We start from the raw sequence: 24,167 nt of genomic DNA on the forward strand, positions 1-24,167 counted from the left end.
GTCCTTTTTTATAGGCTAAACAGAATCTCTAATCTGGACTCTTTCCTAGTAAACAATAATTTTGCTCTACTATGGGTACTTGACCAATTTTCCCGTTACTCCAGAGAATATTTCATAATTATCATTACCACACAGGAGTTATCATTTGGAGCAGGAGAAACATAGAGGTTGAAGATTGTTGGGCATCAATTTCTGTTGACCAAATGAAATAAAAAGGCAGTTAGTTCCTAACTGTGATGAGTGACCAAAATCAAAGCAAATAGGAAAAGCTATTACTGGAAATAAAATATACTCATATCATAGAAGGCTTATTTTCCTATTTTTATTTTTCTTGTATGATTTCTGTGTCATCATTAGTTGATTCATAAAATGTGATCTCATGACTGGTCATCTACATAAATTTAATCACTAACAATAAGCAAAGGATCTATAACTGAAGGTTGTCAAATATAATAGGAAAAAAACTATTAGCTAATATGACCTTTGGTCATGCTAAAAAATCACATGAGGTTATTTTAAAAGGTAACTCTAATTTCTGTATTGAGATTGTTCTTCAAGTGATTCCACCCCCATTACCCTTTTTCAGTCCTGTTTGGGATAGCTTCAACATTAATACAAATTTCATCAAGCTGCATCAGGGTTTTATAGATCTTGTTACAACTCCAAACAAACATGAAAAAAGTATTGTTCTCTAAAAGCAAAAAATAACTAGTTGGCTTGATAAGGGATCCTTGTTTGTTAAATTCTGATAATGCAGCAGGGATTAGCATGTTTCGTCTTCCTTGCAAACCAAGTACTCTTTTTTTTTTTATTTTTTATTTTATTTTATTTTATTTTATTTTATTTTTTTTAATAAATTTATTTATTTTAGTTGGGGGCTAATTACTTTACAATATTGTAATAGTTTTTGCCATACATTGACATGAATCAGCCATGGGTTTACATGTGTTCCCCTTCCTGGACCCCCCACCCACCTCCCTCCCCATCCCATCCTTCTGGATCATCCCATTGCCCCGGCCCTGAGCCCTTGTCACATGCATCGAACATGGAATGGTGTTCTGTTTCACATATGATAATATACATGTTTCAATGCTATTCTCCCAGAACGTCCCACCCTCACCTTCTCCCTCAGAGTCCATAAAATTGTTCCATGCATCTGTGTCTCTTATTCTGTCTCGCATATAGGGTTATCGTTACCATCTTTCAAATTCCATATATATGCATTAGTATACTGTATTGTTGTTTTTCTTTCTGGCTTACTTCACTCTGTATAATGGGCTCCAGTTTCATCCATCTCAGTAGAACCGATTCAAATGTATTTTTTTTAATGGCTGAGTAATATTCCATTGTGTATATGTACCACAGCTTCCTTATCCATTCGTCTGCTGATGGACATCTAGGTTGCTTCCATGTCCTGGCTATTGTAAACAGTGCTGCGATGAACATTGGGGTACACGCGTCTCTTTCAATTCTGGTTTCCTCGGTGTATATGCCCAGCAGTGGGATTGCTCGCTTCGGCAGCACATATACTAAAATTGGAACGATACAGAGAAGATTAGCATGGCCCCTGCGCAAGGATGACACGCAAATTCGTGAAGCGTTCCAAGTACTCTTTTAGTGAAGAAAATCTCTATGCAAAATTCTGGTGAGACAGAGCAGTAATGATTATTAGTTTGTTGTTTGGGTTGAAGAGATGTTCATGGAAGGAAAACTCAGCTGCTGGCGGTTTTAGCATTCATATTTTCCAAAGTTGTGAGACAGTCTAAGGAATTCTGATAACTTTAACAAAGTACAAAATTGGTAGGTAGCTGAAAGACAAATTATGTAATTTTCTCCAAAGCATTTCTGATATTTTTACATTAATTTTTAAGTTAAAGTATAGTTGATTTACAATATTACATTAGTTTCTTATATATAGCATAGTGATTCAGTATTTTTATAGATTATGCTCCATTAAAATTTATTACAAAATAATTGCTATAATTCCCTATGCTACACAATATATCCTTGTTGCTTGTCTGTTTTATAGATGATAGTTTATATCTCTTAATTCCATACCATTAATTTTCCTTTTCCCCTTTCCATCTCTCCTTTGGTAACTACTAGTTTGTTTTCTATGTCTGTGAGTGTGTTTCTGTTTTGCATATATATTCATTTGTATTATATTTTAGACTCATGTATAAGTGATATCATATAGTATTTAACTTTGTTGTCTAAATTATTTCACTAAGCATAGTAGTTTCTAGGTCCATCCGTTTTCTGCAAGTGGCAGAATTTCATTCTTTTTTGTGGCTAAGCAATGTACCATATGCTTTTTCTTTATCCATTTGTCTGTTGATAGCTATTTAGGTTGCTTCCATGTCTTAACTATGATAAATACTGCTGTTATGAACATTTGAGTGGATGTATCTTTTGAGTTAGTGTTTTTGTTGTTTCTGTATATATAGTCAGGAGTAAAATTGCTGGATTATATGGTAGTTCTATTTTTAGTTTTTTGAGGAACCTCCATACTATTTTCCATAGTGGCTGCACTAATTTACATTCACACAAAAGGGTAGAAGAGTTCACTTTTTATCATATCTTCCCCAACATTTGTTATTTATAGACTTTTTGATGATGGCCATTCTGACATGTATGAGGTCATATATCGTTGTTTTGATTTGCACTTATCTAAAAACTAGTGATATTGAGCATTGTTTCATGTGCCTGTTCTACATCTTCTTTGAGAAAATATCTATACAGGTCTTCTGCCCATTGTTTGATTGAATTATTTGGTTTTTTTTTGTTGTTGTTGTTCTAATTCTTAAATATTGTAACTCATTACTACATTTGTGAAAATGGTTATGGAGAATAAAACAAGGAAACAAAGTTCTAGGACCATAGTGCATGGATAAACAAATTAACCCTCACATAGACACAGTATTCTTCCCTCTGTTGTCTCATCTGATATTCTATATGTTATATGAAAAGTCAGTTATACCTATTACCATTTTGCAGATTGGAAACTAAGGTCCTGACAGAAACAACATGACTCGGAATACACTCAGGCATCAGCCTGGTCCTAGGCTAGCATTAGGTTTGGTACATTCCTGGAGCTATTATGAACCAAGAGGTAGAATTTGAGATGTTTGCGGAGAGGGGCTCTGGTTTTAAGGAAGTATGCGCTCTAAGAGAGGACACTGGGTTAAGTTAGCTTGCTTGAAAAACAGTAGTAGGAACAGGTTCACTGGCTACTGAAAAACACAAACTATCTACCACACAGATATGCAAATATCCCCACAGTCTCTAGCACTGATGAGATCTTGCTGTTGATGTTCAATTCAGTTGCTAAGTCGTGTCCAACTCTTTGAGACCTTGTAGACGGCAGCACACCAGGCTTCTCTGTCCTTTACTATCTCCTGGAGTTTGCTCAAATTCATGTCCATTGAGTTGATGATGCCATTCAACCATCTGATCCTCTGTCACCCCTTTCTCCTCCTGCCCTCAGTCTTTCCCAGAATCAGGGTCTTTTCCAAGGAATCGGCTCTTTGCATCAGGTAGTCAAAGTATTGAAGTTTCAGCTTCAGCATCAGTTCTTCCAATGAATATTCAGGGTTGATTTCCTTTAGGATTGACTGGTTTGATCTCCTTGCTGACAAAGGGACTCTTAAGAGTCTTCTCCAGCACCACAGCTTGAAAGCACCAACTCTTCGGTGCTCAGCCTTGTTTGGGATTTTAGTGAATGCCAGAAAGAAATCAAGGAATAATCAGGATGTTAAAAACAAACAATCCTGATGAATTCAGACATTTCAACCACAGTCAACTTGAAATGATCACTCACCTTTCCACCACAGAGGAATTGATAGCATTAGGTTTGGTACATTCTTGGGACTATTATGAACCAATAGGTAGAATTTGAGATATTTGGGAAGAGGGGTTCTAGTTTCAAAGAAGTATGCATTCTAGGAGGATTTTTTTTTTAATTTTGGCTGACAGGCCTGGGAGATTTACTGGGACTTTGGTGAGGAAGGGGGGATTAATTTAAAACATTTTCAAGGAGTCTCAGAAGTTACAAAAGAGATTTCTAGATGTCTGCAGGCTAATTCTATGTGAAATAAAACAGTAGAATAAGTCCAAAGGCTTTTCTTATCACTTACCCTGTGAAATATCAGTCTGGACTTCAGGAAAATTCTTCTTGGTGTTAGTTTAAGTGTCACTCTTTCTTTCTTAAAAGGTGTGTTGCCAATCACAGCTACTCCCACGTGTCATCCTTTGCATTTCATCCTTGCTAAAGCAGAACATAGCAAGGTGGATAGCCTCTCCCATAGTGAACTTGTAAGAGAATTTTGTAATTGTGCAAGAACAACAACAAAAAGAAGTATATAGTATATTTTGTATATTTACATAGAAATGTGTGGAAGAACGTAAGAAAGAAAATTTATAAATGAATATAAATACATAATGTTGCTGTTCAGTCACTCAGTCATGTCTGACTCTTTGAGACCCCATGGACTGCAGCACGCCAGGATTCCCTATCCTTCACCATCTCCCAAAGATTGCTCAAACTCATGTCCATTGCGTTGGTGATGCCATCCAACCATCTCATCCACTGCTGCCCCCTTCTCCTCCTGCCTTCAATCCTTCCCAGCATCAGGGTCTTTTCTAATGAGTTGGTTCTTCGCATCACGAGGCTAAAGTATTTGAGCTTCAGCTTCAGCATCAGTCCTTCCAATGAATATTCAGGGTTGACTTCCTTTAGGATGGACTGTTTTGATCTTCTTGCAGTCCAAGGGACTCTCAAGAGTTCTCCAATACCACAGCTCAAAAGAATCAATTATTTGGCTCTCAGGAATCTTTGTTGCCTAAACATGGCACAATTTCAAGGGTCACTAGGTGCCTAGTGCAGCAAGCAATTATTGTACTTATACACAGATTTACTCAGCCAAGTTGCATGCTTTATTCTAATTTAAAAGGTTTTCCTGGCAGCTAGTGGTAAAGAATCCACCTGTAATGCAGGAGACCCAGTTCCATCCCTGGGTTGGGAAGATCTCCTGGGGGAGAGCGTGGCAACCCACTCCAGTACTCTTGCCTGGAGAATCCCATGGACTGAGGAGCCTGGCAGGCTTCAGTCCATAGTGTTGCAAGGAGTTGAACACGACAGAAGCAACTGAGTATGCAAAAGGCTGCCACATGTATGATACTACCTTGTGAACTTAAGTAGTCATGTCTGCTATTCTCTATAACTAGTTTGCATAATGACCCCTAACACTGAAAAGTCAAAAATATCTAGCACAGCATTGTTATGGTCTCCAAAATGTATGCATTTTTGCCTCTCCCAGTCTTATTTCACTGTCCCTTCAACTTCCTCTGCTCCATCCATATTGATTTCTGTTCACTCCTTGAACATACCTGCATTTTCCCTGACTCTGGGCCTTTTCCATCTGACGTTCTTTCTTCCTAGAATACCCATCCTCCAGATTTTTTTTTGTCTGGATTTCTTAATATGCAGATTTCAGCCCATACCTCACTGCCTTATAGAGATTTTCCATTATTAGCTCTATTAAACGTCCCTTCCCCCCACGCAAACACCAGCACTCTCTCGTTTCCCAGTTTTATTTTTGTAACATTTACCACTATTTGAAATTCCTAATTTTTAGTTTTCTTACCATTTATCTCCATCTGCTAGAATTTAGACGTTATTAAAATAGACATCTTTGTATCTTTTTTAGTGTCATTACAAGAACTCAAAACAGTGCCTGGTACTTAGTAAGTGATTAAAGTTTGAATGATTACAAGTCTAACAAAATAGACTATACGATTATTGCTATGAATGATCTAAATTAGGAATTTCTGCCAGATACTCGGAAAATTGTTTCATCAGCCAGGGTTTATGCTTTCTCCAAGAGCTCTTCCTTTATTCTATACCTTTGGATCCAATAATTGAACATATCTAGGTTTTGTAAAGAGTTGAACTTAGTAGGGTGCAGTTATAAAAGCAATGTTTTTTTCCTCTCATTTTCCCACTAGTCTTGCCTACAGATCCCCTCTTCTTCAGTATCTGGATTAATCTCAGTCAGGCCTCTTGGCTTTCTCAGTCAATTTTAGACAGTAAAAAGGATCTTTGTTCATGTTCAAGCATTTATGATGTAACATAACAACTCTAAAATCTTTCAAAGTTAAAACTTTTTCTATTCCTAGGCTCCAGTGTGGTTCACAATTGGGCGACTGCTGTAGGAACAGGGATTTTGACTGGCTTCTTTCCTTTTTTTATTCACCGCCTCTGCTATTAGCTGGCATCTGATTCTTCCCCTTCCAGGGTTGAACCTCTGGGAGAAGAGTTTAGGAGGAAAAGGGTAAGACTTCACATGGAAAATATAGATGCCCTGGCACCCTCTAGGCATGGGTTGACCAAAGATGACTCTTCTTCAGGAACGTTTTGCAGGGTCTTCACATTTCTTCTAGGCTTCAGTTCTCTCATCCTGAGTAATGCCTCCCCTACATGAGCCAATTATGACTCATTCTCCACTTACTATATTGGAACCCTTTTATCCCTCTCTGTGGTCTATTTCTGTAGGATTCTGTAAGTAAACAAACCTCAGTCAGCTTCGTTTTCTGAGGATCCACATCAAAGTTTTAAAAAATATGCAGATTTTTTCCCCCCCTGTAAAATGTGAGGGAAAATGCAACTTGACTCTCCACACAGCCTTCCCCACTGCAGGGTTCCGAAAGGGATACTCCACAGGTTCCTCCAGTGCACCCTGGGCTATGTGGAGCTACATGTACTTGCGTGGATAACATTTAGGTTTCTCTATGTACCTGTGTGTGTGTGTGTGTGTATACATATACATACATACATACATACATACATACATACATACATACACTTCTCTGTAAATACAGAGTAAGTTCTCTGCTGGCAGAGACCATGTTTTTGCTGCCTGTATATTCCTCTTGTTGTGTAGCTCTGGTGAATAACAATGCATCACTATTCATTTGCTCCCATTCTTCATTCCACTTACCCTTGATCTAGAAGTAAAAGAACTCAAATTATATATTGTAGAGGAAACTAAGCCAACATCATATTTGAAGCATCTACCTGTCTAATCATTACTCGCTTGATTCTCTAAATTTACTCAACTACTTTTATTCTAGTTCAAGTTGAAAAATCAGACACATGTGGAAGTATTCAATGCCATATCTGTAGTCAACATTTTTTTTTCAATAGTTCTATTTTTTTGTTGTTCATATTGTCCTTATTATTCTTGAAGCCCAGAGGGTAAATTCTAAGATAAAATTATAAGAAAACCGCCTTCCCTCATGTAAATTTTCTTGTAAGGGTCTTTTGGAACATCTTTTGCCCTTATTCACAGCTTCACTTACAATTTTTTTTTAAAGTATATACATTCACAACTTTACTGGGTTATCACTACCTCTTATTCTCACATTTAAAACGGACTTTAAAAAGTATGGTATCTAGGAAGATTCTCATGAGTTTTCCCATCAACAGGGTTACTTATTTTTTTTGCGGTGTAACTGCTTTGGAATACAAAGACTTTTGAAATAGGCATCCTTGATACAAATTGCAGATTACTTTCTCACTACTCTTGGCTGTGTACTCCCAAATCAAATTAAATTCATGGGATCTGAAAATTAAATCTTGCGGTGCCTTCTTTTCATTCTGACTTTATTGATAAGGCTATAATCCTTCTGCACCATTTTAGCAAGTTCAGGTGGAAAAGTATTAACATTGACATTTGAAAATGAATGTGTTGGGTCGGAGAGGTAGAGGAGATGTTAGGACTTCACAGCCCAATTACCTAGGTCCTGTTTAAATTTCATAGACTACACTAAGCACATCAGAGATGTTGCTGGAAATCCTTGCCCATGCCCAGTTGGTTCCTTTTGCATTATCCAAATGCAATGGGCATAGACTCATCAAAAAATGTGGAAGTAAATCTTAGTCTTTTCCAGTGAAGGAACTGCTGATCAAGATCATCAATACTCAGAGCTATCCTACAAAATTGAAACCAGTTTTATAATTATGATGGCTACAGACTCATTTCTGAAGGTTCAATGTAGTGTACTTTATTAAAAATTAACAGATTCTGAATTTAAACAGAACCTTTAGGACACCATATGTTCTTTTGGCTGTAATATACCATGTAGTAAGAAATAAGGTGTTTCTGTAGCTCTTTTCTTTCTTGGTAAATCACCCATCCATGCACTGTCATATGGACTATGATTTATCAGCCAGTCTCAGGAAGAGGGTACCATTAGAACCATTTGGTAAATTATTTGGAAAGAACCATATTTTAATGTCCTTGTTTGTCTCTGTCATCATTAGAGATTTAAAATTCTCTGTTTCACCCCTACATAGATTTTTTTTCTCATTGTAAATACATATATCCTCCAATTCTATTCAGTTCCATGCTTGTCTTCATTCCCCCCAAGCTCTCAAAACACACCAAGTCTAATAATCCATCGTCATGAACATTCCCCATCTCTTTAATTTCTTCAGTTATTGGTCTGTCTCTTCCTGTTGTGGATAGTTTGATGCTTCTCTCCTGAATCCATTGCTTTACCTGCAGCTCATGAAGTTGCCATTGTTTTTTTGCACTCCCAGAGTCCTTACACAAGTTCCAGAAATTAGACTGGGACTAAGATAGCATCTGGATTATTGTCATTTCCAGACCTTTCTCCCTCAAATACCCCTGTTCCTTTGTGACGTGACATCACATTTAACTACTTAATACCCTTTCTTACTACTGTCATCTACCAGCCTACCAGTTTAAGCACTAAGCTCACTGTTTTTCTTTTGAGCCCTGGGCTCTCAGATTTTACCACTCTGCTTCAGCCATCCAGTTCTAAATTCATTGCTTAGTAATTGTCAGTTATAGCTATGTCATCTCTTCCAAATCTGTTTCAAACCCTCTGACTGCTGTGTCTTATTTTTTATGCTCATGTATTACATTCCATCCATGGCCACAGCTTGCCTCCTTTTGGAATTCTAATCCACTTATCCTACCACTTCCTCTCTTATACAGCTTAGGTTTCATGGTTCATTATTTTAGTTCCTTGCTTTTAATTCCTATCGAACCTATTCCCACCAACAATCTCACAAAAGTCTGATGGTTCTTAAACCCAGCTCTCTTCCTACTCTATTCTTGCTCCCTTAAAGCAGTGTGTAAAGCATGCTGTCTTGTTTTTGCTCCAATTGCAATAGTTTTCTCATTTTTTAAATCTATAATTCTTATGCCATTGAAGTCTTTTTAAAATGTGTGAATCAATGAGTTTAACCATAGCCAAAAGGTTGTGCAGTTATCATCACCATCTAATTCTAAAATATTTTCATCTCCCCCTGCAAAAAAAATCCAATACCCATTAGCAGTCACTCCCAATTTCCTTCTCCACTAGCCTCTGACAACAACTAATCAACTTATTCTATGAATTTGTTGTTATTGAATATTTTATATAAATGAAATTATACAACATGTGGCCTTTTGTGTCTGTTTTTTTTAATTTATGTGAAGTTTCAAGATTCATTTATATAGTATCATGGATCAATGATACTTCATTCTTTGATGGGTGAATCATATTCCATTGTATGGATATACTATCTGTTTTTAATCCAAAATTGATTGATGGACACTTGGGTTGTTTCAACTTTTAACAATTACGAATGATGCTGCTACGAATGTTTGTGTGCCAGTTTTAGTGTGAACATATTTTTATTTCCCTTAAAGATATGAGTAGAATTGGAATTGATGGGTCACATGGTAATTTACCTTTCTAAGGAATTGACAAATTGTTTTCCACAGTAGCATTTTATATTCCCACCAACAAAATATAAAAATTGCAATTTTTAAAATATATCTTTGTCAGTGTTTGTTATTTTGAAGAAGTTTTTCTTTTTGGTTATAGTCATCAGAGTGGTAGCTTATTATAGTTCTCATTTGCATTTCCCTTAACTAATGATGTTGAGCACTTTTTCATGTTTTTTCTTATTGATCATTTGTGTATCTTCTTTGGAGAAGGTCTATGCAAGTACTTTGACCATTTTTTAATTGGGATAGTTTTAAAATGCTGGGTTTTTTTTAAGTTGAATTGTTATATTTAGTTTTTTGTTTTTATTGTTGCATTCTACATCATATATTTTGGATACTGGATATTTTTGAGCTATATTATTTGAAAAAATATTTCTCCTATTGTATAAATTCCTTTCATTTACTTAATAATGTTCTTAGAAAGCACACATATTTTTTTTCTTTTTCAGTTCAGTTCAGTTCAGTCGGTCAGTAGTGTCTGCCTCTTTGCAACCCCATGGACTGCAGCACGCCAGGCCTCCCTGTCCATCACCAGCTCCTGGAGCCCACCCAAACTCATGTCCATTGAGTTGGTGATGCCATCCAGCCATCTCATCCTCTGTCGTCCCTGTCTCCTCTCGCCTTCAATTTTTCTCAGCATCAGGGTCTTTTCAAATGAGTCAGGTCTTTGTGTCAGGTGGCCAAAGTATTGGAGTTTCAGCTTCAACATCAGTCCTTCAAATGAACACCCAGGACTGATCTCCTTTAGGATGGACTGGTTGGATCTCCTTGGAGTCCAAGGGACTCTCAAGAGTCTTCTCCAACACCACAGTTCAAAAGCATCAATTCATCAGTGCTCAGCTTTCTTTATAGTCCAACTCTCACATCCATACATGACTACTGGAAAAACCATAGCCTAGACTAGACAGACCTTTGTTGGCAAAGTAATGTCTTTTTCTTTTTAATGAAGTCTAATTTATCTGTTTTCTCTTTTGTTGTTTTGCTTTATATGTAATATCTAGGAAACTGTTGCCTAAACCAAAATCATAAAGATTTACAACAGTATTTTATCCTAGCAGTTATATAACTTATCAGTTAAGTTTAGGGCTTTGATTCATTTAGAGTTAATTTTTAAATTTGGTATGAAGTAGAAGTCCAAGTTTATTGTTTTGCCATTGGATATCCACTTATCCCTGCATCATTTGTTGAAAAGACACTCTTTCCCTATTAAATGGTCTTGATGCTCTTGTTGAAAATCAATTGACCGTCAACATATTGGTTAATTTGTACTCTTATTTTCATATCATTGATTGGTGTGTCTGTCCTTATGCCAGTATCATACTGTCTTGGTTATTGTAGCCTTGTAATAAGTTGCAGTTGGAAAGTATGAGTCCACCAAAGTTGTTCTTTTACAAAATTATTTTTGCTATTTTGGATTTTCTTATTCTCTACATGAATTTCAGGATCATCTTGTCCATTTCTATGAAAAGGTAATTTTGATTTTGATAGGAATTGCCTTTGATTGTAGTTCAATTTGGGGAGTATCGGCACCTTAACAATATTAAGTCTTCCAATCTGTAAAATGACATATTTCTATATAACTTGGATCTTTTTAATTTCTTTTAATATTTTGTAGCTATCAAATACATGTCCTCCACTTCTTTTGTTGAATTTATTCCTAAGAATTTTATTTTTAATGCTACAGCTATGTCTCAGAGATATTGCAGGTCCAAGTCCAGATAAGTGCAATGAAGTATTGCAATAAAATGAGTCACATTAAAAAATAAAATTCTCAGGGAATAAAAAAAATGTTGCATTTACACTATACTGTAGTGTAGTAAATGTGCAATAACATCTAAAAATTACCTACCTTAATAAAAAAATACATTATTGCTAAAGAATGCTAACCATCATCTGAGTCTTTAGCAAGTCATAATCTTTTTGCTGGTGGAAGGTCTTTCCTCAATGTTGATGGATGCTAACTGATTATGGTAGTGGTTACTGAATGTTAGGGTGGCTGTAGCTTTTCTTAAAATAAGACAGCGATGGCATTTGCTGCGTCAATTGAGTCTTCTTTCATGAACAATTTCTCTGTAGCACATTATGCTATTCTGTAGCATTTTTACCCAGAGTAGAATGTCTTTCTAAATGGGAGTCAGTCACCTCAAAACCTTATACCGCTTTATCAAACTAAGTTTATGTACTGTACTAAAGTTTTTTGTGGTCATTTCAGCAATTTCCCAGCATCTTCACCAGGAGTAGATTCCATCTCAATAATCCATTCTTTTTTGCTCATCCAGCAGCAGTGGCTCTTCATTCTTTAAGGTTTTATCATGAGACTGTAGCAATTCAGGCCCATATTCAGTTTCCATTTCTAACGCTAATTCTCTTGCTATCTCCATCATATTATGTAGCTGCTTCCTCCTCTGCAATTTTGAGACCCCTCAAAGTCATCCATGAAGGTTGCAATCAATTTCTTTTAAACTTTTGTTAATGTTAATATCTTGACCTCATCCTGTGAGTCACCCATTTCTACCTTGCAACTAGAATGGTGAATCATTTCCTGAAGGTTTTCAATGGACTTGTCCCAAATCCATCTAAGGAAACACTATTGATGGTGGCTATAGCCCTAGAAAATGTTTCATAAAGAATAAGGTTTGTAAACCATGGTCATGGGCTGCAGAATGGATGTTGTGTTAGCAGATATGAAAAAAAAAAAGAACGCACTAATCTTGTCGTACATTCGAGTGCTTGGGCGACCAGGTGCATTGGGTGACCAAGGGCAGTATTATTTTTGAAAGAAATCTGTTTTTTTCTGAGCAGCACTTCTCAACAATGGGTTTAGAGCATTCAATAAGCCATGTCATAAACAAATATGCTGTCATACAGGCTTTGTTGTTCCATCTATAGACTACAGGACAAGTCAATTTAGCATGATTCTTTAGGGCCCTAGGATTTTCAGAATGATAAATGAGCATTGGCCTCAACTGCAAGTCGCCAACTATATTAGTTCCTAACCCTCTTCAATCAGCCTGTCCTTTGAAGCTCTGGAGGTAGACGTTGTTCTTTCTAGCTCTGAAAGTCCTACGTGGCATCTTCGCATAGAAGGCAGTTTCATCTGTATTAAGAATCTTTTGTTTAATGTAGCCACTTTCATTAATTCTCTTAGCTAGATCTTCTAGGTGGCTTGCTGTAGCTTCTACATCAGCACCTGCCTCTTCACCTTGCACTTTTATGTTATGGAAATCACTTTTTTTCTTAAATCTCATGAACTGGGAATTCCTTGGCAGTCCAGTAGTTGGGACCATGTGATTCTATTGTTGGGCGTTGGATGCAGGTTTGATCCCTGGTTGGGGAAATAGGATCTTGCAGGTGATGTGGCCCACCAACAAACATAACAAACAAACAAACAAATACCTCATGAACCAACATCGGTTAGCTTTAGACTGTTTTTCTGTCTTTCCTCACTCACCTCTCTCAACCTTCATTGAATTGAAGACAGTCAAGTCCTTGCTCTGGATTAGACTTTGGCAGAAGGGAATGTCGTGACTGGTTTGGTCTTCAGTCCAGACCACTGAAGCTTTCTTCATATTAGCAATAAGGCTGTTTCACTTGATTTGTGTGTTCACTGGAGTGGCACTTTTAATTTCCTTCAAGAATATTTTTTTGCATTTACAACTTGACTACCTGACACAGGAGGCCTAGATTTCAGCCTGTGTCTGCTTTCAATGTGTCTTCCTCACTGGGCTTAATTATTTCTAGTTTGATTTATAGTGAGAGCCTCGTGACTCTTCCTTTCACTTGAACGCTCCGAGGCCATTGTTGGGTCACTTCGTGCATGTGTGCTCAGGTGTGTCTGACTCTTTGAGACCCCATGGACTGTGGCCTGCCAGTCTCCTCTGTTCATGAACTTTCCAGGCAATAATACTAGAGTGGGTTGCCATTTCCTACTCCAGGGATCTTCCCAACCCAGGGATCAAACACATGCCTCCTACATTGGCACACAGGTTCTTTATCACTGTGTCACTTGGGATTTCTAGTTTATGATTTACAGTGAGAGACCTGTGATTCTTTCTTTCACTTAAAAACTTTGAGGCCATTGTTGGGTTATTAGTTGGCCTCATTTCAATGTTTTTGTGTTACAGGGACTCCCAAGGAAAGGGAGAGAGATGAGGGACCTACCAATCAATGTAACAGTCAGAACATACACACCGTTATCAATTAAGTTCACCAACATATATTGGATCAGTTTGTGGTGCCTTAAAACCATTAAAACAGTAACATCAAAGATCACTGATCACAGATCATCATAATAAATATAATAATTAAAAGGCCTGAAATATTGTGAGAATTAGCAAAATGTGACAAAGATACACAAAGTGAATAAATGCTGCCAATGGTGCCACATGGTGCCAATAGACTTACTGGATGTAGGGTTGCCACCGATCTTCAAAAAAAAATTCCAAAATGCAGTATTTGTGAGTTTCAGTAAAGCAAAGCAGACTAAATAAGGTATGCTTGTCTTGTAAATAGGATAAAGTGTAGTGAAATTTCTTAGTTTTATGTTTACATTTTTAATCTACTAGTGTATTGATTTTATTTCTATATCTTATATCATATAAACTTGCTAATCTTATTAGCTATAACAATTTCTTTTGTGTGTGGATTCTGGAGCATTTTTTATATAAAACATGATGTCTGCTACCGATAGAGATAGTTTTAGTTCTTTCATTTCTCTTCATATGCCACTAATGCCCCACTACAATGTTGAATAGAAATGGTGAGGGCTGACATTCTTGTCTTAAAGGAAAAGCTGTCAATCTTTTACCACTAAATATGATGTCAGCAATGGATTTTTTCACAGCTGTTCTTTATCATGTTGAAGAAGTTCTCTCCTACTTCTAATGTATTGAATATAGTTATAATGAAAGATTGTTGATTTTTGTGAAATGATTTTTTCTGTGTTATTAAGAGGACTGTCAGCTTTTCTCCTTTATTATATTAACATTAGCATTGATTTATCTCCATATATTGAACACACCTTACATTGTCAGGATAAATCCTACTTGATCATACTTGATCATGTTATTATTTTATGTATAGCTGGATCTATTTTACAAGTACTTGTTGCAGATTTTTGCATCTATTTACATAAGGGATTGTGTTAGTCCAAGTTCTCCACAAACTTGGAGAATAAATACATATGCAGATATATGTATATACCCCCATCTCTCTCTCTCTAAATATATATATATACACACATATAGATATACACATACATACGTATATATACTCATATGTTTATAGTGTGTGTATATACATGTATATCTCCTATTGTATATTTTTATATCTATATATATCCTATTGTATGTGTGTGTGTATCTTATATTCTATCGTGGTAGTGCATTTATGAGAGAGAGTAAGAGATTGATGTAAGGCTTCGGCTCACATGATTGTGGAGGTTGGCAAGTCCAAACACTGCAGGGTAGGCCAGCAGGCTGGAGTCCCAGAGAAGAGTTGATATTTCAGTCTGAAGGCAGTCTGCTGGCAGAATTTCCTCTTTTCAGGGGAGAATGTCAACTGATTAAACAGACATCCACATTATGGAGTGCAATTTGCTTTACTCAAAGACTGCAGATTTAAATGGTTTACCTCATCTAAAAAGTACTTTCTCAAAAACACTGAGATAATATTTGGCCCAATATCTAGGTAACATAGCCAAGTTGACACCTGGAATTAATTATTATAGGGATATTGATCTGCTTTATTTTCTTGTGCTATCTTTGCCTGGAATTTACATCAGAGTAATACTTGTCCTAAGAGAATAAGTTAAGAAGGATCCTTGTTTTGCTTTGTGGAAGAGTTTGTGAATTATTGGCATTAATTATTTTATAAATATTTGGTAGGGTTTGGCAATGCCACTGTCTGGGTTTTTCAGATCAGAAAAGTTTTGTTTATTAACTCAAGCACTTTAATTGTTAAAGGTCTGTTCAAATTTTCTATTTCCTTGAAGTCATTTTAGTAGTTTGAATCTTTCTAATGATGTGTCCATCTCATCTTGATTATTTATACATTTTAAGTGTACAGATAGTTTATTTTTGGTAAATTTATATCATTGTACAACTATCATTTCGATCTAGTTTTTGAACATTTTCATCACAAGAGTTCCTTCTTATTAGAGGTCAGCTCCCTACCCACTCCTAGACCCCAAAACAATTAATATACTTTATGTTTCTATAATTTTGCCTTTTTTTTAAAGAGTCTTCATATAAGTGGAATTGTGCACCTTATAGTCTATTGTGTCTGGCTTCTTTCACTTAACATACCATTTTTGAAGATACAGTCAAGTTGCTTGTAAAAACAGTTCTTCATTGTTATTTCCCATTGAATTGCTGTATTAAATTTTAGTTACTTATCCTTTAATTGAAAAACATTTTCTTTTTTAAAGATTTTGAGAATTATGAATAATGGTATTGTAAGCATTTGTACGAACATATCTCTCTATATCTTTGAAAAGAAACATATAGAGTAGAATTGCTGGGTCATATGTTGTCAGAAATATATGTTATTTTTTTTTCCCAAGAACTGCCAAACTGTTTTCCAAAATAGCAGTATATTTCCACTAGCAGTTTAAGAGTTTTACTTTCACCATACTCTCACTGACAGTACTGTCATTCCCTTTGAAATGCAAATTAAAACCACAATAAGCTGAGATTAAACAGCCACCAGGCTAGTAGTATCTCATTATAAGTTTAATTTGTATTTTCCTAATGGTTAATGATGTTGAGCTTCTCTTTATGTACTTATTAACCATTTGCATTTCGTCTTTCGTAAAATGTCTTATGTGGTGAAATTAAATCTTGCATCAATATTTTAAAATGGAGTTTTTAATTCTCTCATACAGTTTTTTTTTTAATATAATCTAGATATAAGGCTAACAGTCAATATATGATCTGCAAAACTATTCTCCTACACTATGGCTTATCTTCTCATTTTAAATTATTTTTAAAGAGCATATTTAAAATTTTTTAAGTAACTCCAGTTTATCTTTTTTTTTTTTTAATGGGCCGTGTTTTTGGTGTTATAGCTAAAAACTTACTTCTGAACCCAAGGTCATGAAAATTTTTTTTGTGCTTGCTTGTATAACATTTATGTTTTGGATTAAATTATTATTTCTTGATCAAGTCTGCTGTTAAATTTCTCTTTTTAATTTGTTAGTCATCTTATTCTATAGCTGCAAGCTCTCTGTGGTTCTTTTTTTAATGGTTACTCTTTTTGTTAAACTTCTGACCTTGTCCATGTATTATTTTTCTGATTTTGCTTAGTTGTCTATTAGTATTCTCTTGAAGTTCACTAAACTTCTTTAAGATCTTTACTTTGGATTCATTGTTTGGCAAACGTAGATTTTTCTTTTTCCCTCAGTGTCAAACACTGGAGCATTGTTTCATTCCTTCATTCTTATCTTCTTTGAAGTTTTGTTTTCTTGTCTCCATGTTTCACTCTAGTCCTCACTGACTTGCTTTGGGAGAGGCAGATCTTCACTAGCTAGTCCATGTAGAGATACTGGTCTCTCAGAACTTTCCTATGGATGTACATGTTCCACTCTTCTTGTTTTGTCTTGAGGGGGAAGTTTTAGGATTGTGGGCCTTCTTTGATCCTGCAAAGCTAGCCTGAACTGGCTGGCAACATAGAAATTCTGTTTGTTTTTCCTAAGGTTGTATCTTGAAGTATATAAGGTTGTGCACATTCTCCCAATTGGGCAGAGTTGAGAGTAGCAGTAGTGTTAGTTGTTTAATCATGTCTGACTCTTTGTGACCCCCTGGACTGTGGCCCTCCAGGCTCTCTGTCCATGGGATTATCCAGCAAGAATATTGGAGTGGGTTGCCATTCCCTTCTCCAGAGGATCTTCCCAACCCAGAGATAGAACGTGCATCTCTGGCATTGCAGGCAGATTCGTTACCATCTCAGCTACAGGCAAGTCCCTAGAGTTGAGATGTCTGTTGCTATTTATTTGATGTTTTCCACAGGACTTCATGTATGTCATCTGGGAAGGCTGGCACACATCATCTGCAGAGATTTCGTGTCACACAATTTGTGGGGAGTGATAGGTAAACAGCATGAGGGGTATGTAGAGTACTAGGAGCACAGGTTGGATAGCTGAGGTGCCTGGTAGTTAGAGAGTCATCTAGGGTTCATGGAGGGCTCTTAGTACAGACTGTGGACCACTGAGTAGGACCTGAGGTTGACTCTCATGGTCCATGTGCTGTTAGCTATGGGTCCTCATCTCTTTTCTCTGTTCCTAGCTGTTCCCAGACTATTCAGCTGTGCCAATGACCTCAGTGTTCTGGGTGGAGAAACTCAGAAGAGGGTCTCCTGGACAACTAGATCCTTCCAGGTCTGGGGAATCCAGGAGAGCACTTGGCCTTTACTTTCCTCTCTGGGAGAAACTGTTGGCCAAGAGGTTCTCTTCAGGGCCTGAACTCTGCCACCTTAGAGAAGAGGTGATATGGAGAAAGTGAAACTGTTCTTCTTACCCTCTTCAGTGCAGCTATTCTCAGACTTTTTGCGCTGCTGAGGTACTGGGGTCTCTCACCTATAGTCCTGGACTCCTATAAAGTTATTCTTATCCATGGTGGTTGTTAAAAATCAGTGTTTATTTCAAGGATAGGAGAGCCAAAACCTCCTATTCTTCCATCTTGCTGATGTTCTCTGAAATAATGAGATTTAAGTCAGGCAATGTAAATCTTAGCTTTCTAGATCCTTTATATTTTCATACATAATTTAACTTTTAAAATTTCTAAATAGAACATTCCTGGCATTTTGGTAAGAAACGTACTGACTCCAGAAATCGCAGAGGACAAGATGGTTAGACGGCATCACTGGCTCAATGGACATGAGTTTGAGGGAGCTCTGAGAGATGGTGAAGGACAGGGAAGCCTGGCGTGCTGCAGTCCATGGGGTCCCAAAGAGTTGAACATAACTAAGGGACTGAACAACAGCAACAGCCAGAAATCAGTTTGTAGAAAAGTGCTATCCTAACGGTGTTGAATCTTCCAAATCATGGGCTTAATATAGATACCTATAATATAATAAACACCAAAGTTTAGTTTTATGATTATTGCTTTAAGTTAAGCCTAGTGAGAAGACTATGACCCCGCCAGCCCCTGGGATAAATAGTAAAGGGACACGTACTTCCAAAAGCCTGCATGCGTGCAAACTCAGTTGTATCTGACTCTTTGAGACCCCCATGAACTGCAGCCTGTCAGGCTCCTCTGTCCAGGGATTTTCCCAGTGAGAATACTTGAAGGGGTTGCCATTTCCTCCTCCAGGGGTCAAACTCAGGTCTCCCACATCTTCTGAGTTACAGGAGGATTCTTTACTGCTGAGTCACCAGGGAAGCCCCTCCAGAAGCCTGAAGAAGTGAAAGTGTAAGTTGCTCAGTTGTGTCTGACTCTTTGCGACCTCATGGACTAGACAGTCCATGGAATTCTCTGGGCCAGAATACTGGGGGGTAGCCTTTCCCTTCTCCAGGGGATCTTCCCAACCTAGGGATCGAACCCAGTTCTCCCACATTGCAGGCGGATTCTTTACCAGCTGAGCCAGATGCCTAGCTCAGGTTTATTCACATTGTTCTCATGATAATCTCAAGTTTCCAAGTGTAACAGACATAAGACCCGAGGCACAAGCACTTCTAGAATCTCTACTTATACCACATTTGCTCCATGCATGTTGACTAAGTTACGGGGCAAGAGTCAAGGGATTGAAAGGAAAAGTCAGAGTGAAAATTGAATACAGAAAAGGGAAGAATTTGTGGAAAGGTGGTAAAACCTCATAATGAAGGAAATGACCATGTAATGCTGCTGCTAAGTCGCTTCAGTCATGTCCGACTCTGTGCGACCCCATAGACGGCAGCCCACTGGGCTCCCCCGTCCCTGGGATTCTCCAGGCAAGAATACTGGAGTGGGCTGCCATTTCCTTCTCCAATGCATGAAAGTGAAAAGTGAAAGTGAAGCCGCTCAGTCGTGACTGACCCCTAGCGACCCCATAGACTGGAGCCTACTAGGCTCCTCCGTCCATGGAATTTTCCAGGCAAGAGTACTGGAGTGGGGTGCCATTGCCTTCTCCGACCATGTAATATACCTAGACAAATGGGGCTTGAGGCAGCCTTGCAAACTTTTTCAGGCCCTCAGCAGGGCCTAGAAGTATCAGGAAGATCCCTTTGTACCTATAAATGGCACAAAGTTAATAGAAAAGCTGGTTGATATAAAGGGGCTTTGTGGATGGACACAAAGGATAACTTAACAATGATAAGGTGAACTAACAGCTTGATGAGACCTCATGACTTGGTATTCAGAGTCAATCTAGAGAGAAAAGCTGTGAAGGGCAGATAAAATGAAATAGATTGAGTATTCCTAGTTTGGAAGAAATGGGGCTTGAAACAGAAATTTAGTTGCAATACAGAAAATTGAAGGAATGTTCTATTGTTTTGCAGTTCTTAATTTGTGGTCTAAGATTCATTCTACTAGTTTGAGTTTTCTCTGTTATTCATCCACTTTGTTCCCCAGTAAACAATGATCACAGTAGAGCTTGGCCAGGGCAAAGGCTGCTTTTACATGGTGAAGATCAACACACTGCTTTTTAAAAAATCTTTTTTACTTATTTGAAGGAGTTACTTTTCCAAAATGTCACTGCCTTTGGCAATACAGTTTTACAGCTCTTGCCATGTCCAGCAGCTAAGCAGCAACTTAACTGAGTCCTTGATGAATTGCACCTAAGTGAGAACATTATGGGGCCATTTGGCCAGGACTGTGTTATAACTTTATTAATGAACACTTAGGAATAATATTCTACCAAATTTCATCTTATAATAATTTGTTTATTTTGATTATTCACTTGTTTTCCTCTTGTAGCCAATTCTAAACTTATTTTGTTCTCTTTCTTTTACTTTCTTTTTTTTTCTAATCCATATTTTTTAGTGACACAGATAGCTTTGGGGATAAAAGCTATGAAGTCCAAATTGAATGATCAGATTTAACACTGCTTAAAAAATTGTCCTTCATATTACATGGCAAAGACATTTTCATATTAATAGCATTCCTTCATTGAAATATAAAAATTTATTTAACTGACATTTAAGTTGCTTCCAAGATTTTGCCAATATAGAATGAATGATGATGTAGTGAATATCTATTTCTCTTTTATCTGAGTATCTATTTTACTGTATGTCACTGATTATTTACTGGGTAGGTAAAGATAATTAAAAATCTTGTTTAACAAGCACTGTTACATTGCTTACTATTCTTGAGAATGCCTTTGTAATGGTGGTAGAGGTACTCTTTAGTACTGAACCCTCTTCTAGGCTTAAAGAAATAGAAGTGCATAGTTGAGGCAGGCTGTAATGATATTCCTGTTAGGAGCTCATATGGAGTGTAGCCTGGGCACTGGGAGGAAAAACCTGAAACTCTTGGGCTAATTCTATAGTTAGATACACAATCAGAATCACAAGGCAATACACATATCAGGAGAAAAGAACATCCCCATATATACAAGCAAGCAATTTCAAGATACCAGAATCATGAAAACACTACTAGAAAATAATGAATTGGGAACAAAATCTGCAGGTTATGAATGGGAAAATTCAGATGAGGGGTAGTCCATTGTTTGCCATGGGAAAAATCCCATTTCCTTCTGCCCCTGAAAATCTGGGGCAATGGATCTCAAACCTTAACGTGTATCATATTCACCTGGGCATGGTGGTCTGGGTGAGGGGGTTACTTACAGTACTCCCTCCTGAGATTCTGATTTAGTATAGCTGAATTGGGATCTATGTGATCCTGGGGGAGATGGTCCTTTAGGGGCATTCATTTCCAGTAGACTGATCCCTGTAATCCCTCCACAGACACTCAAGAGTTCAATCCAGATCCTTTCAAATATATGTTTGAGGGGCTTTGAACTGTCACTGATGGCTTGGGTGTGAAGAGGTGAATAAGGCATCTACATCCTCCCTCCTAAGGAATTTATCCCAGTGGGCAGCTGTTATCCTACCTACTTTTAAAACCTCATCTAACCGTGAGCAGGTGCTGTGTACTGAATCTTAGAGCTCAGGTTTTGCTCATCATTTTGCTTCTCTTTCTTTGCTCCCTCATCCCCCTCCCTCTTTTGTACCCTCAGCAAGGACACTCATTAAATGACACTCTGGAGCCCAGCTGATAAAGCTTGATTTCTCGGAGCTGAAAGCTGCCTCCCTTCTCTGAGAACATGTTCTGAGACACTGTACACAGACAAGCAGCATTAACATCTGATCTGCTTTATCCTGCAGCAGCAGAGCCCCGGTGCTCTAAGGCGGAAAGCTATTCTGCAGTGCAACACAGGAAGATAGGGAGCTTCTCCGTGCTCAGCTTGTTCCAGGATCCATGCCTAAGCTTTGTTTCTGGTAGTGTTGCCTGTGATAATCTCCTCCCTGGAAGCAGACGGTAGGGCTTTACTGATGCCCAGCTCCCATCCTCAAGATTTCTATGAACATGTACCTTTTAGGCATCTGCTGAAAGAAAAGCTTTTTGCCACAAAGCTAACAATGAAATCCATTGCTTGTTTCAAACTTTCTTTATAAGTGCCAAAATATATGTGTAATATTACACAGATTTGGTCTTTTCTCATATCATGGTTCTTTGACAAGCCAAAAGAAGGAAAAAAGAAAGTAACTATTTCTTCTGCTTGCTTGTGAGGTGAATGATGAAATTCTTAGGTTAGCTAATTGCAAAATAGCCAGAGAAACACAGAGCAGGACGTCACCCTGGCTAGAGCTCACTGTGGTCACCCAGAAGCATAGAGGTCTTGGATACAGTCGTATCTCTGCCAAATGGAACAGCTGAATTTACTCTTGTCCAAGCAGGACCCTCGGAGGATGAAGTGTGTGGTAAAGTAGTAGCCTTCCTTGTGAATACTGAAATTTAAAGCAATCAAAACGTGAGTCAGCAAAAGCTGTTAGGAGTGTCCCCACACTTGATCACATTGTCTGGTTACACATACTGTCTAACGTCTGCCTGCCCTTGTTGTCTTCCGCTTTGCCTCTCACCAGTACTATGCCTGCTTCCTAGTCTGAATTGGCGTGAGAGTCTTTTAGACTATTCTCTTTAGAAAAGAGACTGAGGCCTTGACATTAGAAAAAAACATTGTCAACAACTTTTTGGAGAAAAGCATTGACAGAACATGCAAACAGAACTGAAACAAATTCCCAAAGATGTTCTGCTAATCCCACAATCAGCATCTCTCAGGCTCAAGAGAAATCAAGGTACCGACTTCCATGCCATTTCTGAGTTTCCAGTTGTAGTATCAAGTTATTATCAAATGAGAAAAGTTTATGCAAATTGGGGTATTTTTAACTTTTTCATTGAACAAACTGACACTTTCTAAAAATTTTCAGTGGCTGCATATATAACATCTTATAATGTTAAGACCAAAAGTCTGAGGAGGACTTTTGTGACAACGAGGCTCAGGACAGGTCTCCTTGCCTCCTGTCTTACTGTGTTTGTACCTAATGGCTGATACAAAGCCTCTTGTCAGCTTGGGCTTTCTTAGCTTGTCAAATATCTCAGCATCTTAATTCACGCCACAGTGCATTAGTTACCCACATTAGGAATGAGTCAGTATTCCCAACCAGAAAGGAGGCGGGTTGAAAGCATCCAGACCCCTTAGACTCTTGTTTTTCAGGCTGAGGATACAGGGGAGTGATCTCTGTCTTCAGATAAGATCCACATTATCCACCCCTGCTTCTCCTCGTCCACAGAGAGGCCAATCACTGAGTCACCGCAGTAGGAAATCTTCAGCATTTTCACACCAGAGCCTTGTCTGACAACTGCCTGCATGCCCCGCTGAGCAGTCAGTCCCTCCTCACCAGCAGTCTCTACGCCCAGCAGAGTGCGCCAGGCCTCCTGCGTCACCCCAGGTTTCGGGACGGCTGACAGTCAGTCTCTGAAGTGCCGCCTGAAAAAGGCACCGTGTCACAACACTGATACAGAAATTCAGTGTTTTGATATACTTCCTCTGACGCTTCAATAGAGCAGCATACCAAACAGAAGAATTCCGTCATAAAATAGCTGCCTTTTCCTAACAGCGACGGTTTGTCCAACCTTCTGTCAGACTCAGTTACTTGAGTTACCCAAAATGGATGAGTACCCCCCCACACACACAAAACCAGATTGTTTCATGTAAAATGATTTAAGACTTTCCTTATCGAAAGTCTTCACAAGGACTCTGCAAACACCAAGTGGGCATGTGATACCAGCTCACTCCTTGTCACTGTCAAGCATTGTTAGGCTGTAGAAAGATTAGGGGGGACTTTGGTATCGCATCTCTCACAGGCAGCTCTTTCTGCTGCATCTTCTG

The 24,167-nt window shown here is 37.9% G+C and overlaps 1 non-coding gene across 1 annotated transcript; it reads left to right on the forward strand.

The window, feature by feature from the left end:
- The first annotated feature begins 1,505 nt into the window (after positions 1 to 1,505).
- On the forward strand, positions 1,506 to 1,612 carry LOC145539958 (U6 spliceosomal RNA). The gene has a single exon (XR_014078095.1). It is a non-coding gene; the product is annotated as a U6 spliceosomal RNA (small nuclear RNA).
- Positions 1,613 to 24,167: the final 22,555 nt, after the last annotated feature.

The sequence above is a fragment of the Giraffa tippelskirchi genome, chromosome 2 (assembly GCF_054371585.1).
Source record: "Giraffa tippelskirchi isolate mGirTip1 chromosome 2, T2T-mGirTip1v1.2.pri, whole genome shotgun sequence".
Classification (NCBI taxonomy): Eukaryota; Metazoa; Chordata; class Mammalia; order Artiodactyla; family Giraffidae; genus Giraffa; species Giraffa tippelskirchi.